The sequence below is a fragment of the Cetorhinus maximus genome, chromosome 8 (assembly GCF_964194155.1).
Source record: "Cetorhinus maximus chromosome 8, sCetMax3.hap1.1, whole genome shotgun sequence".
NCBI lineage: Eukaryota > Metazoa > Chordata > Chondrichthyes > Lamniformes > Cetorhinidae > Cetorhinus > Cetorhinus maximus.
The window spans coordinates 43,527,674-43,543,550 of record NC_135886.1 but is presented as its reverse complement, the minus strand read 5'-3'; positions in this window follow the sequence as shown (position 1 = coordinate 43,543,550).

Here is a 15,877-nt window from a genome sequence, read left to right as displayed (position 1 = left end):
CTTTTCTCACAAGTCTGTTGTGTGGCACTGTGTCAAATGCCTTTTCAAAGTCCATGTACACCACATCAACAGCATTAGCCTCATCGACCTTTTCTGTTACCTCTTCAAAAAACTTCAGCTAGTTAGTTAAACATGATTTCCCTTTAGAAATCCATACTGACTCTTCCTTATCGACCCATATTTTTCCATGTGACTACTAATTCTATCCTGAATAATTGTTTCTAGAATTTTTCCCACCACTGAAGTTAAACTGACTGGTCTGTAATTGCTGGGCTTATCCTTACAACCTTTTTTGAACAAGGGCATAATGTTTGTGATTCTCCAGTCCTCTGACACCACCCCCAAGTCCAGGGAAGACTGAAAGATTATGGCCAGTGCCCCTGCAATTTCTACTCTCACTTCCTTCAATATCCTTGGATGCATCTCATCCGTTCCCAGTGCTTTATCAACTTTAAGTGCTGACAGCCTATTCAACACATCCTACTTATCAATTTAGAACCCATCTAGTGACAGTTTCCTTGTCTGGCACCATGGCCTGTGTAGCATCTACCTCCTTGGTAAAGACGGATGCAAAGTATTCATTTAATACCTCAGCCATGGCCCCTTCATCCATGTGTAAATTCCCTTTTAGGTCCCTAATCAGCCCTACTCCTCCTTTTACCACTCTTTTACTATTTATACCTATAAAAGACTTTGGGATTCCCCTGTATGTTGGCTGCTAGTCTTTTCTCATAATCCCTCTTCACTTCTCTAATATGCTTTTTCACCTCCCCTCTGAACCTTCTGTATTCCTCTTGGTTCTCAATTGTATTTTCTACCTGACACCTGTCATAAGCGCACTTTTTCTTCTTTATCTTAACTTCAATCTCCTTTTTTCATCCGGGGAGCTCTGGACTTGTTTGTCCTACCTTTCCCATTCGGTAGAATACACCTTGACTGCCCAAACCAATTCTTTTTTGAAGGTAGCCCATTGTTCAGCTACAGTTTCTCCTGCCAATCTTTCGTTCCAGTCTAGCTCCATTCTTGCCCCATTGAAGTCGGCTCTCGTCCAGTTAATTATTCTCACTCTGGATTGCCTATCGTCCTTTTCTATCATCATCCTAAAACATACAATACAATGATCACTGTCTCCTAAATGTTCCCCCACTGACACTTGATCTACTTGGCCCACCTCGTTTCCAAGAACCAGGTGCAATCTTGTTGGATTTGAAACATACTGCTGTAGAAAATCCTCCTGAACACAATCTAGGAACTTTTGCCTCTCTCCGCCCTTTACACTACCATTGCCCCAGCCTAAATTTGGGTAATTGAAGTCCACCATTTTAATTACTCTATAATGTCTGCATCACTCTCTAATTTCCCTGCAGATTTGTTCTTCTACATCCTTCTCACCAGTTGGTGGTCTATAGACGACACCGAGCAATGTAATTGCACCCTTTTTGTTCCTTGGCTCTAGCCAAATTGATTCTGTCCTTGAACCCTCTGGGACACCCTCTTTCTCCAGCACTGCAATGCCTTCCTTAACCAATACTGCCACCCCTCCTTCTTTCCATCCTTTCCCATCTCTTCTGAGCACCTTGTACCCAAGAAAGACCTGCCCTTCCTTGAGCCAGGTCTCCATTATTGTCACAACATCATACTTCCACATGACAATCTGCACCTCTAGCTCCCCAATCTTATTTACTATACTCCATGCATTCACATACATGCATAGTAACCCTGATTCATATTTTGTTACTTTCTCCCTTACCCCAACTTTACCTATTAACTTAGTATTCTCTATACTAATGCTATCTGTCCCTCCCAGTATTTTGTGCACCCTGGTATTCCTTGCTAGTATTTTTTCTTGGTTTCCACACCCCTACCAAGTTAGTTTAAAGCCCTCTCAACAGCACAAGCAAAACGAAGCGCAAGGAACTCAGTCCTGGCTCTGTTCAGGTACAACCCATCCGGATTGTACAGGTGCCATCTTCCCCAGAGCTGGTCCCAGTGTCCCAGGAAGCTAAAGCCCTCCCTCCTGCACCATCTTTCCAGCCATGCATTCATCTGCCTTATCCTCCAATTTCTGTACTCACCGGCACATGGCACTGGGAGCAATCCAGAGATTACTACATTAGAGGTCCTGCTTGCTAATTTTCTATCTAGCTCCCTAAATTCTGATTGCAGGACCACATCCCCCTTCCCACCTAAGTCATTGATCCCAATGTGGGCCACGACCTCTGGCTAATTGCCCTCTCCCAGAAGAATGTCCTGCAGCCGCTCTGTGACATCTTTGATCCTGGCACCAGGGAGGCAACATACCATCCTGGAGTCACGTCTATGGCCACAGAAACAGCTGTCTGATCCCCTAACTAATGAATCTGCTATCACTATAGTTCTTCCTTTCTTCTTCTTCCCCTCTTGTACAGCTGAGCCACTCATGGTGCCACCAACTTGGTTCAGACTGCCCTCCTCTGAGGAACCAGCACCCTCACCAGTTTCCAAAATAGAAAACCGATTTTTTGAGCGGGACCCCAGAGGACTCCTGCACTACCTGCCTACTTTTCTTGGACTGCCTGGTGGTCACCCATTCCCTCTTTATCTCCAGGCCCTTAAGCTGCAGTGTGACCACCACTCTGAACGTGCTATCCACGTAGCTCTCAGCCTCGTGGATGCACCACAGTGACTCCAGCCGCCACTCGAGCTCTGAAACCTGGAGCTCAAGTTTCTGTAGCTGACAGCACTTCTTGCACATGTGGTCGTCTAGGACACCGGTAGCATCCATGACTTTGCTCATATTACAGGACATGCATTCCACCTGACTGAGCTGCCCTGCCATGCCTTAACTCTACTTCCCTTACATTAACCTTATTCTACTTTAGATTATTTATATTGCATTATTATATTGGCCCTAAATTTCCCTTATTCCTGGTGCTTCTCAGTTAAATCCAAGTCTAGGGACTTAAAAAATATTACACTTTTCTAATTTACTCACCAGTTCCTACTTAGCAAGGCCACCGCTCTTCTTTTGAGGAAGTGACAAAGTGACTTGGAAAAGCTATTGCAGTCACACAAATCTATTTGTGGGAATAAATTGGGAAAGACACATTTAGCTATGCATGATGTCTCTGTATAGGTTTCATCTTCAATAAGGTAACATCCTTATAGATTAAATCTGGCAAAGTTATCACAAGTACAAAAAGAAATTGATTTCATGCTTCAAAATGATATCATTGAGTCTAGTTGCAGTAACTGGAGTTCGCCTGTTGTGCTGGTACCAAAACCAGATGGAACATAAAGATTATGTCGAAAGGTGAATGCGGTGACAAAAGTGGATTCATATCCTATACCATGGTTGGAAGATTGCATTGAGAAGGTGGGACATTCGAAACTTATCACAAAGATTGACTTGCTAAAAGGATATTGGCAGGTACTGTGTCAGAAAGAGCAAAGGAGATATCAGCTTTTGTAATGCCAAGTGGACGATATCAGTTTAAAGTCATGCCATTTGGTATGTAGAATGCACCTGCGACATTTCAAAGACTGACAAACAAAGTAATTGCAGGCCTAAGCAATTGTGCTCTTTATATTGATGATCTAATAGGTTTCAGTCCTATGTGGGAGGAGAATTTCCAGCATCTGGAAGGATTATTTTCTCGATTACAAGAAGCTAATTTGGTGATGAACTTGGCTAAAAATGAATTTGCAAAAGCGCAAGTTACATATGTGGCTCTGAGAGATGCGAAAGTCAAGGCTATCATGGATTTCCCAGTGCCTACAGCAAAACGAGAAGTTTTGAGATCTCTGGGCATGAGTGGGTTTTACCGGAAATTTGTACCAAATTTTGGCCGAGTTGTTGCTCCGCTGACTGAACTATTAAAAAGAAACAAGAGTTTCAGAAGTCATTTGATAGTTTGAAAACTGTATTAACTACGGCACCAGTTTTGGCAATACCCAATAATGCCAAGTAATTGGCCATTAATGCAAGCGATATAGGCATTGGGACTGTACTGTTACAAGAAGATGACACTGGAATTGAAAAACCAATAAGATATTTTTCACAGAAGCTGAATGTACAACAGAGAAGATATTCAATGATTGAAAGAGACTTTGGGCAAGATTTTCCTGTCGGCGAGCGGAGGGGCGGGGCCCGCTCGCCGACACGTAAAATGATGCACGATGACGTCGGGCGGAACTCCCCATGTCATCGCGCCCCATTTAAATTTTCCGGTAGGTGGGGGCACAACAAAATCAGCTGTGCGCCCGCCGACCTGTCAACAGCCAATTGAAGCCATTGACAGAGTAATTAAACTAATTAGTGTACCTGCCCATCCAACCTTAAGGTCGGCGGGCAGGCCAGGAGCCCTGGCGGGAATTAGAAAAAGCATGAAACTTCATCCAAGGGCGGGATGAGGTTTCATGTAAGTTTTTAAAAATTTTAGTAAACTTTTTGTAAAAATTATGGATATGTCGCAACTCATGTGACAGTGTCAAATGAGGGGACATGTTAGGGAAATATTATTTTTCTATCTTTAGCTTTTTTACATTTAGAGCTGATCTCCCTGAGGCTGCACTTAGCCTCAGGGAGATGAATGCGCTCTTTTGTGTGCATGTGCGAAAGAGCGCATTCTCGATTTTGGGATTCCCCCCCTGCCCGCACAGGAAGTGCATAGCACTTCCGTGCAGACATCATGCTGGGCGGGCCTTAACTGGCCCGCCCACGTAAAATGGCACCTCACCCCCAATTCGGGGTCGCCAATTGGAAGCGCGCCTGTGTGCACCCGCCCTTCAACTTCACCCCCAATGGGGGGAAAATCCTGGCTCTTGAGTTTGGTGTTAGCTTTGCAGCATTTTGAAATTTATGTTGCAAACAATTCATCAGAAACAATTGTTTACACAGACCACAATCCTTTGAAGTTTTTGGAAGAATTTTGAGACAAAAGTGGAAGACTTTTCAGGTGGAGTCTATTATTACAATCATTTAATCTACAGATTATACATGTTGCGGGTAGAGAAACTCTGTTCACAGATACGTTATTAAGAGCTTGAAGCTTAAAGGAAAATTGGACATTAAAAAAAAAACTGGACATTGAACTGGAGTGATTTTTGTTGATACCAATGGCTTGTGTGTATATATATATATGTTAATGCATGCATCTGTCAGTGTAATAATTATAGGAGATAGTGTGAGATGAGTTATTAAAATGAAGCCATCTTTTAAAATTATGACGGTTCATTTTTCAATAGGGAGGGGGATGTCATGAAGATATTAATGTATATAATGTTTTTGGAAATTATTTTAAATTGGACTTGTAGTAGGGTCTGTGTCTGTGGGTGTGAGTGTGTGTGTCTTAATTGGATTAAAGACAGCTAGTCTGGGTGCTTTGATGTATAGTAGTTTTGAGGTGTTAAACAGTAAGTTAGAGGAGACATTTGCATTTTGTTGAATAAACCATTCAAAGATTGGGTGTGAAATCTTGCACCTAGCTAGGAGACACCAAGCAATATGTTTATATTACTAATAAAATTGGTACTGTGAAAGGGGTTTTATTGTTATAAGAGGTGGAGTTCAAAGGTCCTGGTGATACACAATCTGGTGAATGAGAATTTGCATTCAAAGGGAAGGCTAGGTATGTACAGAAGAGTTTTGTGTGTGGGTCAGAGGCATGTGATATCAAAGCTGGCACAGAACAAGATGGAGAGGTCACAGACCGATGGAGGAATGCCTGAAATCAAAGTCCTCACGGACTTTGAAAACAGAGCCATCCAGCTGGCGAGCGATGATCTGGACCATTCCTGTGCTGACGGTGAGGTCAGCACTGCTCTACCAAGTGAGGATCCAGCAGTGCAACACCCATCAGATAACCATGCCGTGAGTGATGTGTCCTGTTTCACAGGCCACTGCCATGCACTAATTATCTCCCCTTGCTTTCACAGGCAAATCTTCCAAACAGCCGGCGGGGTTCACAACCCAGGGCCTCCTATCAAGCTCCGAAGAAACCTCTGAAGAGGAATCTGGAGGCACCCTCCTTGAAGTCCTGTCACAGCGCTCACCCACACCCCCCCACTAGCGCAGAGACACAAACCTCGTTGAGACCTAGCTTTAGAATACCCTCGGGATCACAATCTGGTGAGTACATCGCAATGTCTGGCCCACAGCAGGGGGCAGCAGGGACTTCCCAGGTGTCCGGCACTCGGAGGACTGCTGGAGGCCAGAAATTTGTTGAGCATGAGTCAGATGACAAGCCTGTTGACCCGGCCATGTCACAGTTGTTGGAGCTGCAAAGGCAAGCTCAGGAATATCAGGAAGGGATGTCCGCTGCACTCCTCAGATTGCAAGGCACGATGGAGGAGTCCATTCGCCTTCACCCTGAGGTGATAGCGCCAGCATGCCAACGCACTGAGGTAAGATGGCAGCTGCCATGGAGACCTTGGTCCAGGACATCACTCCTGCACTGTTGCGCAGGGTCAACTCCATCACCGATGCCATAGTTGGCCTCCAACAGTGTGAGAGTGGTGCTGGGCAGCTCAATCTCACTCCAGCCACCTCTTCTCCTCAGGGACCCATAGGTAGTAGGATCAGCAGGTGCACACCCCGAGGCCATTCATCCAGGTGACTCCAGGAGTGTCCGGCCCATCTGAATCCCCTTTTCCTGTGACTCCAGCAGCTCCAGCTCCACTGGCTGAGGAGGGTGCCACTGCCACACAGCACGACCCCAAAAGCAGGCCAGGGTCCTCCAGATCATGGCTCTCCAGTGCACGCCTGTCAAGGTAATCACAGACAGGGTGTTGCAGTCAGCAACTGTGGATGTCGTAGGAGTGCTAAGATGTAACGGCAGGGTTAGGGCAGTTAAGAAGAATTAGTTGCATGGTCTGGGCATGGGTGTTAATCACTTCTACATACCGTTCACTATTGTCAATAAACTCCCCAAAATGTCTCCCTGCCTATGGCTCTTTGTTCTAATGAGCAGTGCTCTTGTCACTCAGACGTGAAACCTTTCTGCACAAGATAAAGGCAGGTGTCTCAGTCCAGGGCCTCTTCCCTGTTCTCTGTGCAGAGACCAAAGCAATGGCCCAGCCTCACACTCCCTGGACGCAGTAGTGATGCCTGCACCTTGATGGAGCTTGTTATTGCTGCCAGAATGTAGTGGGCAGGCGTCACAGAGTTCCGTCATTCTCTCTGTGTGCTCTCAGCACCTTTAAGGTGGGGCTGGTCCACATCTCTTCAGCATCTGTGACCAGTGATGCTGTGCTCCTGAAGGGGTCAGGTGCTGAAGGCAGACAAAGGATCAGATGCTTCTAAAGTTTCATGGCTGCATCTCCATGATAAGACGCTAATCCCAAGCGAGCTGCCCTCGGCCAGACAGGAGTCAGACATTCTCAGAGGCCATGTGAAGATCTATGGAGTGTCCTCACTGCATGTTGTCAACATCCTCCTGCAATCGAGCGACTATTAGGGCCTCCACTGCATCTCCATGACAGGAGCATTCTCAGAGAGGGTACTCGCACTGCCAGACTAGAGTCAAACGTTCACAACTGCGATGTGAGGATCTATGGGGACACTTCACTGCATGTCGTCATCATCCTCCACTAATCTGGCAGCTATGAGGGCCTACCGAGCGCTCCTGCCTCATCTAGCCAGTGTGAGGGCCTCATTCCTGTCATCGTTGCCTCCGAGGACCTCCTTACCCTCATCACTGTCAGCATCCTCCTCATCAGAGGAGACCTCCAGCTCCTCCATTTCCTCCTCAGCCAGCTCATCTCCCCATTTCAGCACCAGGTTGTAAAGGGGCAGCAAACAATGAAGATTCGTGATACCATCTGCGGACTGTATTGCAGGCCCCACCAGACTGGTCCAGGGACTTAAACGTCGTTTTCAGCATCCCGATGGTTTGCTCCACCAAGTTGCGAGCTGCAGCATGAGCCTCATTATAGTGTTGCTCTGCTACAGTCTGAGGCCGCTGCACGGGTGACATCGGCTACGGCCTCTGTGGGTAGCCCTTGTCCCCAAGGAGCCATCCCTGCAGCCTCTGTGGACCCTGGAAGATGCCAGGGACTTGTGACTGACTGAGGATGTAGAAGTCGTGCACACTCCCTGGAAACCGTGCACAACCTGCAGGATGTATTTCTGCTGGTCGCACACCAGCTGCATATTCAATGAATGGAATCCCTTGTGGGTGATGTAGTTGACCGTGTGTTGTGACGGAGACCTGAGTGCCACGTGAGTGCAGTCGATGGCATCCTGCACCTGTGGAAAACACGAGATCTGGGCAAATCCAATCGCTCTTGCATCCTGACTGTCCTGGTCCCGGGCGAAATGAGCAAAGTTGTGTGCCCTCGCAAAGGTGGCATCCGTGACCTCATGGATGCATTTGTGTGTGGAGGCTTGTGATATTCCACAGAGGTCACTGTGGAGCCCTGACAGGAGCTACTAGCATAGAAATTGGGCACTGCAGTCACTTTCACAGCCACTGGCAGTGGATGCCCTCCATGTCCCAGTGGCGCCAAATCTTGCAGCAGCTGGCAGATGTGACTGACCAGCTCCCCAGATATGCGCAGTCTTCAGCAACACTGGTTCTCGGTCATCTGCAGGAATGACAGGCGGCGTCTATAGACTCTGGGTGTCACTAGGTGCTGACAAGCGATGGCTCACTGTGGCTCTTCGCCAGCATGTGTGGGAGCCCCAGCCATCTCTTCTTTCAGAGGGTGCTTCTCCTCCCTCTGCACAGCCAGGCATCTCCGTCACTCTCACCCCTTTGTCTTCGCTCTCTGAAGGCAATCAGGCATACAGCTAGTTCACCAGGCTCTATGATCCTGATGTACTCCTCCTGCAGGATGAAAGAGAGAGACACGTGGATTAGTATGCGTGTACGAAGAACCTGTCCCGGTTAAGTCTGAAGGCCCCATAACACTTCCCGGAGAGTATTGGCCACCACTTGGATGGGCTGCCTGAGACCCCCCCTCCACCGCTACCCCACTCCACCCGACCAATTGGCTGCAGCTTTGCCCATTGGACTGCATGCTGTGCTCTCAGCTCAGGCTCAGGCATTCTCCTAATCCGCACTGCCAGGCTGCACTGTTAGCTTGAACTATGGGGGAGACTGGTCCAAACTGGGATGCTGACATTGCAAGGGACTGTGTGTGCCTCAAGCAGTGACTGCTCCATGGCCAGCTTTAGCAAGGAGATTGTACAACGTGTGCAGTCTCACAACTGTTCTGCAGTCCACCAAAACGCTCATGACATTGCAGACTGTGCCGTGGGGAGCGGAAAGCTCTGGAGCACTTGGTGACACTTTGGTGCCTCTGTGTTGCTTGAGTGGGCAGATAAGCCCGGCTCCAAGCATATCAATGTGGCTGCGCTGAACTGTCTCAGCTGCAGAGGAACAGTCACTTTATATAAGGTGTTGCTAATGCATGGCCACTTCCCTTGCCCACCTTACCCCCCACCCCGAATGCTTGTGCGCTATATTCAACCACAAGGCAGCCCTTTCCCCCCTTCCCCACCCAAGTTGCCTCAACAGCAGAGCTGATCTTGCCCCCCACCCCCTCCCCCGACCCACTAGGCACTTCAACAGCAGGGCTGCCCTTTGTCGATGTATAAATAATCACTCTGCATGGCAATCACCTTGTTAAAGACCATTGCTAGTTAAACAGGTGATGGGCATTGATCACCCCATCCAAACAGAATAAAAAGGTACAGCTGGAATACTTTGTATGGAAGCTACTTGGAAGTTAGTAACACTGAGGAGTTGTCTTGAAAATAAGCCAGCTTGAACCAAAAGACCAGTCTGGATTAATTCTTCCACCACAACCTCTTATTGTGAGTGACATGGTAGCTGAGGATGAACTTTAAGCTTTGGTGCTTAATTGCTGTACATGAAACTTTCTGTCTCAGTCCTCTGAGGGTTTTGAAGAGAGGCTAGGGGATCAGGATGTCAGAGTGGACTCATCTACTGTGGGGAAAGTGAGTTTGAAGACATATATTTAGCTACTTTTGCATCCTATTCCTGGGAGTGCAAATTGATTATAAAGGCTGTGTTTTTACAGGCAGAGAAGTTTCAAAGGGAAGTTTTTTTGAGAAGGCCCAAAGAAGCCAGGGATGTAGAAGGAAAGCTATGGAAATTGAGCAAGTGTATTTATGGATTGAATGATGCTTCAAGAGTATGGTATTTTTCTGTGAGGTCTGTCTTGTTGAAAATAGGTTGCATTCAGTTAAAGGCAGACCCTGTGATGTTCTACTGGTACCATAAGGAGAAACTAGCTGGGATCTTTATCATGCATGTTGATGATTTCCTGTGGGGAGGCTCTGTAGAATTTGAACAATGGGTAATCGAAAAGATAAAGAAGGAACTCCAGGTCGGAAGTCTGGCTTCAGGGGCCTTTAAATACATAGGTTTAGACATTAAACAGAGCAAGTTAGGAGTGATATTGAAGCAACAATCTTAACTAGAAAATGATAATCATATCCCAATAACTTGGGTTAGATCCTCACACAAAAAAAGGATCTTGCTACCAAGGAAGAAATGGAATAGTTGAGAAGTTTGATTGGGCAGTTGAACTGGTTGTGCACTCAGACTAGGCCTGATGCTAGTTATGATGTGTTGGAGCTGAGTACCATGATGAAACATGCTACAGCTGAGGAAGCTCTGAGAGCAAATAAAACACTAAAAAATATTAAATTCTGAGGGATGTGTGCTCAAGTTTCCATCCTTGGGTGATCCAGAAGATATGAGGTTGGTCATTTTTAGTGATGCTTCACATGCCAATCTTCCAGATGGGTACTCTAGCACAGCAGGGTTCATCATATTCTTGGTGGGAAAGATTGATGAATGTTGCCCACTGGCTTGGGAGGCCAAGAAAATTAAAAGGGTAGTGAAAAGCACCTTAGCTGCTGAAAGGCTGGCCTTAGTAGACGTGTTAGATATGGGGGTTTACTTATGGTAAAGGAAATATGCGATCTATAGATGTGGAAATACGTAACATTATTTCCTTTTGTTTGTTTCAAAAAGAATTTTCTTTAATTTTTCAATTTTTAATTTAAAGATAAGAGGGGAATATGTCAATGTATGAATAATCACACTGCATGGCAATCACCTTGTTAAATACAATTGCTAGTTAAACAGGCATTGGGCATTGCTTATCCCATCTAAACAGAATAAAAAAGATATAGCTGGAACACTTTGTGTGGAAGCTACTTGGAATTCAGCACTGAGGAGCTGTCTTGAAAATAATTCAGCTTGTACCAAAAGACCAGCCTGGATTAATTCTTCTACCACAACCACTTATTGGGCAGGATTTTCCGCACCCACTAGCCACTGGGATCTTCGAATCCTGTCACAAGTCTATGGACTTCTGGCTGGGGCGCTGCCTACGATGGAGCCAGAAAATCCCGACCATTGTGATTAACACCCTTGTCCCCCACCCCCCTACAAGTCTCCTCAACGGTAGGAGTGCCTTGCACCCCTGCTCCCACCCCCCACCACAAGTCACCTCAACCACAAGGTAGCCCTTAACCGCCCCCCCACCCCAACGCACCTCCAGCTTGAAGTCCAACAGGCGACCCTGGCGTGTGCTGCACATCATTACTCATGTACTCATCTCCGAGTCCCCCTCAAAATACAGCCCGCCAAGTGTGGTTTTTATATGTTGCTGTGAAACATGTCAGCATGCTTTCCTGCTGATGTGGACGGATGATCCAGTGGGGAAGGACAATTCCAGCAGTCTGGCCAAATAATGATATGCAGATGTGTTACAATGAGTCTCCTGATGCCCAATGGAGGGAAACATTGCCTTTGGCAGGCGGAGCAGATGATCATAAACTGGTTTCACGCTGTTGTGAAACCAATCGCATCATATTGTCTGCTCACACCACCAAACATGTCCAACTCTGGCAGACACGGTAAATCCCAGCCTGTAAGTGGATTATATCCTATTCTGCAATTGGAGGATTACATTTAAAATTGGGATGATCAAAGTTTATCACAAAGATTGGCTTGCTGAGAGGATATTGGCAAGTACCGTTATCGGAGAGAGCAAAGGAGATATCGGGTTTTATGATGTCAGATGGACTATATCAATTTAAAGTTATGTTTTTTGGTATGAAAAATGCACCAGTGACATTTCAAAGACTGATAAACAACGTAATTGCAGGGCTGAGCAATTGTGCTGTTTATATTGACAACTTGATAGTTTTCAGTCAAACATGAGAGCAGCATTTACAACATTTGAAAGATTGTTTGATTGACTGCAAGCCAGCTAATTTGGTGGTGAACTTGGCTAAGAGTGAATTTGCAAAAGCATAAGTTATCTATCTAGGCCATACCATTGAACATGGTAAGGTGGCTCCAAGATGTGAAAGTAAAAGCCATCATGAATTTCCCCGTACCTACAATAAAATGAGAAGTTGAGGTTTCTGGGCATGATTGGATTTTACCGGAAGTTTGTACCAAATTTTAGCAGTGTGATTGCTCTGTTGGCTGAATTATTAAAAAAGAACAACGTTTCAATGGATGCTGGAGTGTCAGAAGGCATTTGACGGCTTAAAATCTGTATTGACTACGACACCAGTTTTTGCAGTAACTAATTATGCCGAGCAGCTTAAGTTGGCAGTTGACACAAGTGATGTGGGTATTTGTACTGTATTGTTACAAGGTGAAACTGGAATTGAGAAACAGGATATTTTTCATGAAAGCTGAATATATATCAGAAGATATGCAACCATCAAAAAGGAGACCCTGGGTCTGGTGTTAGCGTTGCAGCATTTCAAGATTTATGTTGCAAGCAATTCATCAGAAACAATTGTTTATACAAACCATAATCCTTTAAAATTTCTGGACAAATTTTGAGACCAAAGTGCAAGACTGTTCAGATGGGGTTTATTACTGCAATCATTTAATTTACAGGTTTATACATGTGGCTGGAGGAGAACATCTAATTGCAGATGCATTGATGAGAGTTTAAAACTCAATGAAGGCTGGACATTTAAAAGTGGACACTGTGTACTGAAGTGACCTCTATTGATACAAAGGTTTTGTATACATTGTTATGTTAATGCATGCACCTAGTAATGTAATAGTTTGTTTACATAGATAAGTATGGTAAGTAATGGCAGATGGGTTGTTAAAACGAAGCCATCTTTTAAAATTATGATGGTTCATTTTTCCATAAGGACGGTGACATGAAACTAACATTTTTTCATTATTTTATTGTAAAAGAGGTTTGTGAGTGTAGATGATTCTATCTTTGTGATTTAATTAAATTAGTCAGACTGCAAGCTTAATTATCAAAAGAAGTTAGGGGTAAAAGGCATTTGAAATGCTAATGAGTAAACATGGATAAGGGCAGCATGTAGGAAGAAAATCTGCATTTTTAGATATGTGAAGGAGTTGTTTAGGTTTCAGAGATGATATGATGTTTACAACTGACGAAGTAAGCAAGGCCAAGCAGTGTATTTATTTTTTCCAAAGTACTGACCATATTGGCAACATGAAAGATTTTTATATTATGGGGGAAAAGTAAATTTCCAAAGACATATAGAACAATGGAATTTACAGATTAAAGAAAGAGAAACATACATAAAGACAATGGAAGGCTCTGTTGTGGGGCCATGTAAGTCCCGAGGACCCTACAAAACAGGGTTGGGATACTTCCAGCCGCTTTTGCAGAAGTGTGGTGTCCAGTAACCAAAGGTGGAGGGAAGTCTTTGGAATTCCACTGTCGAGTGGGTCCTGTGGTAAACTTGCTGGCTTGCTATTTAAATTTAAAATCTATTTTGGGTTGTTGCCTTAAAGAGTCTGTGTAGTTGGAGTCAGGTTAATTAGGAATTTTGGGATTTGTTATAGTATTAAGTAACAGTAATCTTATGTATGTGCTTGAAACCTTTTCTCTTGTTAATAAATGTTTTACTTTAGTTTTTAAAATCCCTAAAGGTGTTAGTGGACTCATTGCTTCTGAATTCAGTGCACAATTTGTAATAAATACAAATTGCAAAACTGTTGTGATAGCGTGGTCAAGTTTCCCATGTGGATTTGGTCCACCTGGCACACATCATCTGCCACATCATAACATTTAGGAAGGTATTGGCTTCCAATGTAGACAAGGTTGTTGGTACTTTAGCACTGCACACAAGAACGCCTGGTCTGGAGTTTATCAATTTATGTCTAGGCATTAATTTTGTTCTCACATCCAATTACTCCCATTGTCTGTGGATTCAATCATGGATGTTAGCTCCCAGATATCTGTTACAACAAGTGAGGATACATGTCAGGACTCGCCCTTTCTGTCCCTTGATTGATCATAAAGGGTTTTACTAATTTATAAGGAGGAAAGCATCAATTTAGTGCCTGTGCTTAACCTTTTACAAGCTAATTGTCAAGAACTAAGACCGACAGGCTTTCTTGAGTTTAATGACAAAAGGGGTTAATTTTTATTGTGCTAAAAACCACCCAGGTAAAAGATGCTTAATGGTAAATGCACATCGTAACCTTTGCAACACACACACACTATACCGTATGTGAAGTTAACTTTTGACCAATTTAAGATTCAATGATAAAAGGCAAAAAATAGAGAATTCACTGTTTGAGTCCTTCGCTGTTGTTGCTCATTGCTGAGGCAGAGTGTTTCCATGAAAATTCCAGTGGGGTTGAGGCTGATGTAAATTTCTGGAGAGAGTCTCTTTTAAACCATAATCCATCTTTTCCAAAGTTGATGCTATTGTACCTGAGGTTCCTTTCAATTCTTCTATCTCTATGATGGATTCCACAATGTAATAGAGATAGGGCTCTGAGCTTAAGAAAGAAGAGCAGAGAGAGAGATGGTGTTACTAGTCCATTCGCAGATGACTTCTGACTATCCATAAGCAGCCAGGGTGTTGTAATAAAAGTTATTTCAAAATGGTGATTCTGGTCACATGACCACTCTCTCAATGATGAGTATTCCACAGAGGGTAATTGATTAATCACCGAGGCCATAACACAATAGCCAAGGTCTGTCCAGGCATGAGTTAATGTTTTTAATGTCCCAACCATCTCTTCTTAATAGACCATTCTTCCCTGTGATGAGTTAGGAAGAATATCTTACACATGGGTACATGCAACATCCCATAACATCCAAGAGAACATTTCTGAGGAAGCGTTAGTGCAGAGGATGTCCTGAATTTATGGTGCATCAAGCAATGACACAACATGTACATTAGTCTAATGGCATTGAGTTGATTTGCTCAAGCCAATGCTGATAGTTGTGGGATTTTACTGTTAATTATCACAGCTTAAATCCTGTAATTTGTGTTCTTTCTGACTTCCTTTATTCATGACTACTTGAGAATGCCAAAATATAACCAACACTAAATGCACATATAAAATATCTATAATCAGAAAGATGTATGATGCAAATCAGTATCTTTGACTCAGGAAAAAGAGAGTAAAGGTCCGTGGTCCTTTATTTTTATTTGTTGTGGGCATCGCTGGCAAGGTTACCATTTGTTGTCCATCCCTAACTGCCCTCTAAGGTGGTGGTGAGCTGCCTTCTTGAACCTCTGGAATTCATGTGGTCTATGTACACCCTCTATTCGGTTAGGAAGGGAGTTCCAGGATTTTGATCCAGCGACGGTGAATGAACAGTGAAATAATTCCACATCAGGATGGTTTGAAAGGGAACGTGCAGGTGGCCGTATTCCCATGCGGCTGCTGCCCTTGTCCTTCTAGGCAGTAGAGGCCACGTAAGGTGTTGTTAAAGAAGCCGAGGTGAGTTGCTGCAGTGCATCTTGTATATAGTACACACTGCTACCACTGTGCACCAGTGGAGGAGAGAGTGAATGTTTAAAGTGGTGGATGAAGTGCCAGTCAAGCGGGTTGCTTTGTCCTGGATGGCGTCGTGCTTTTTTTAGTGTTGTTGGAGCTAC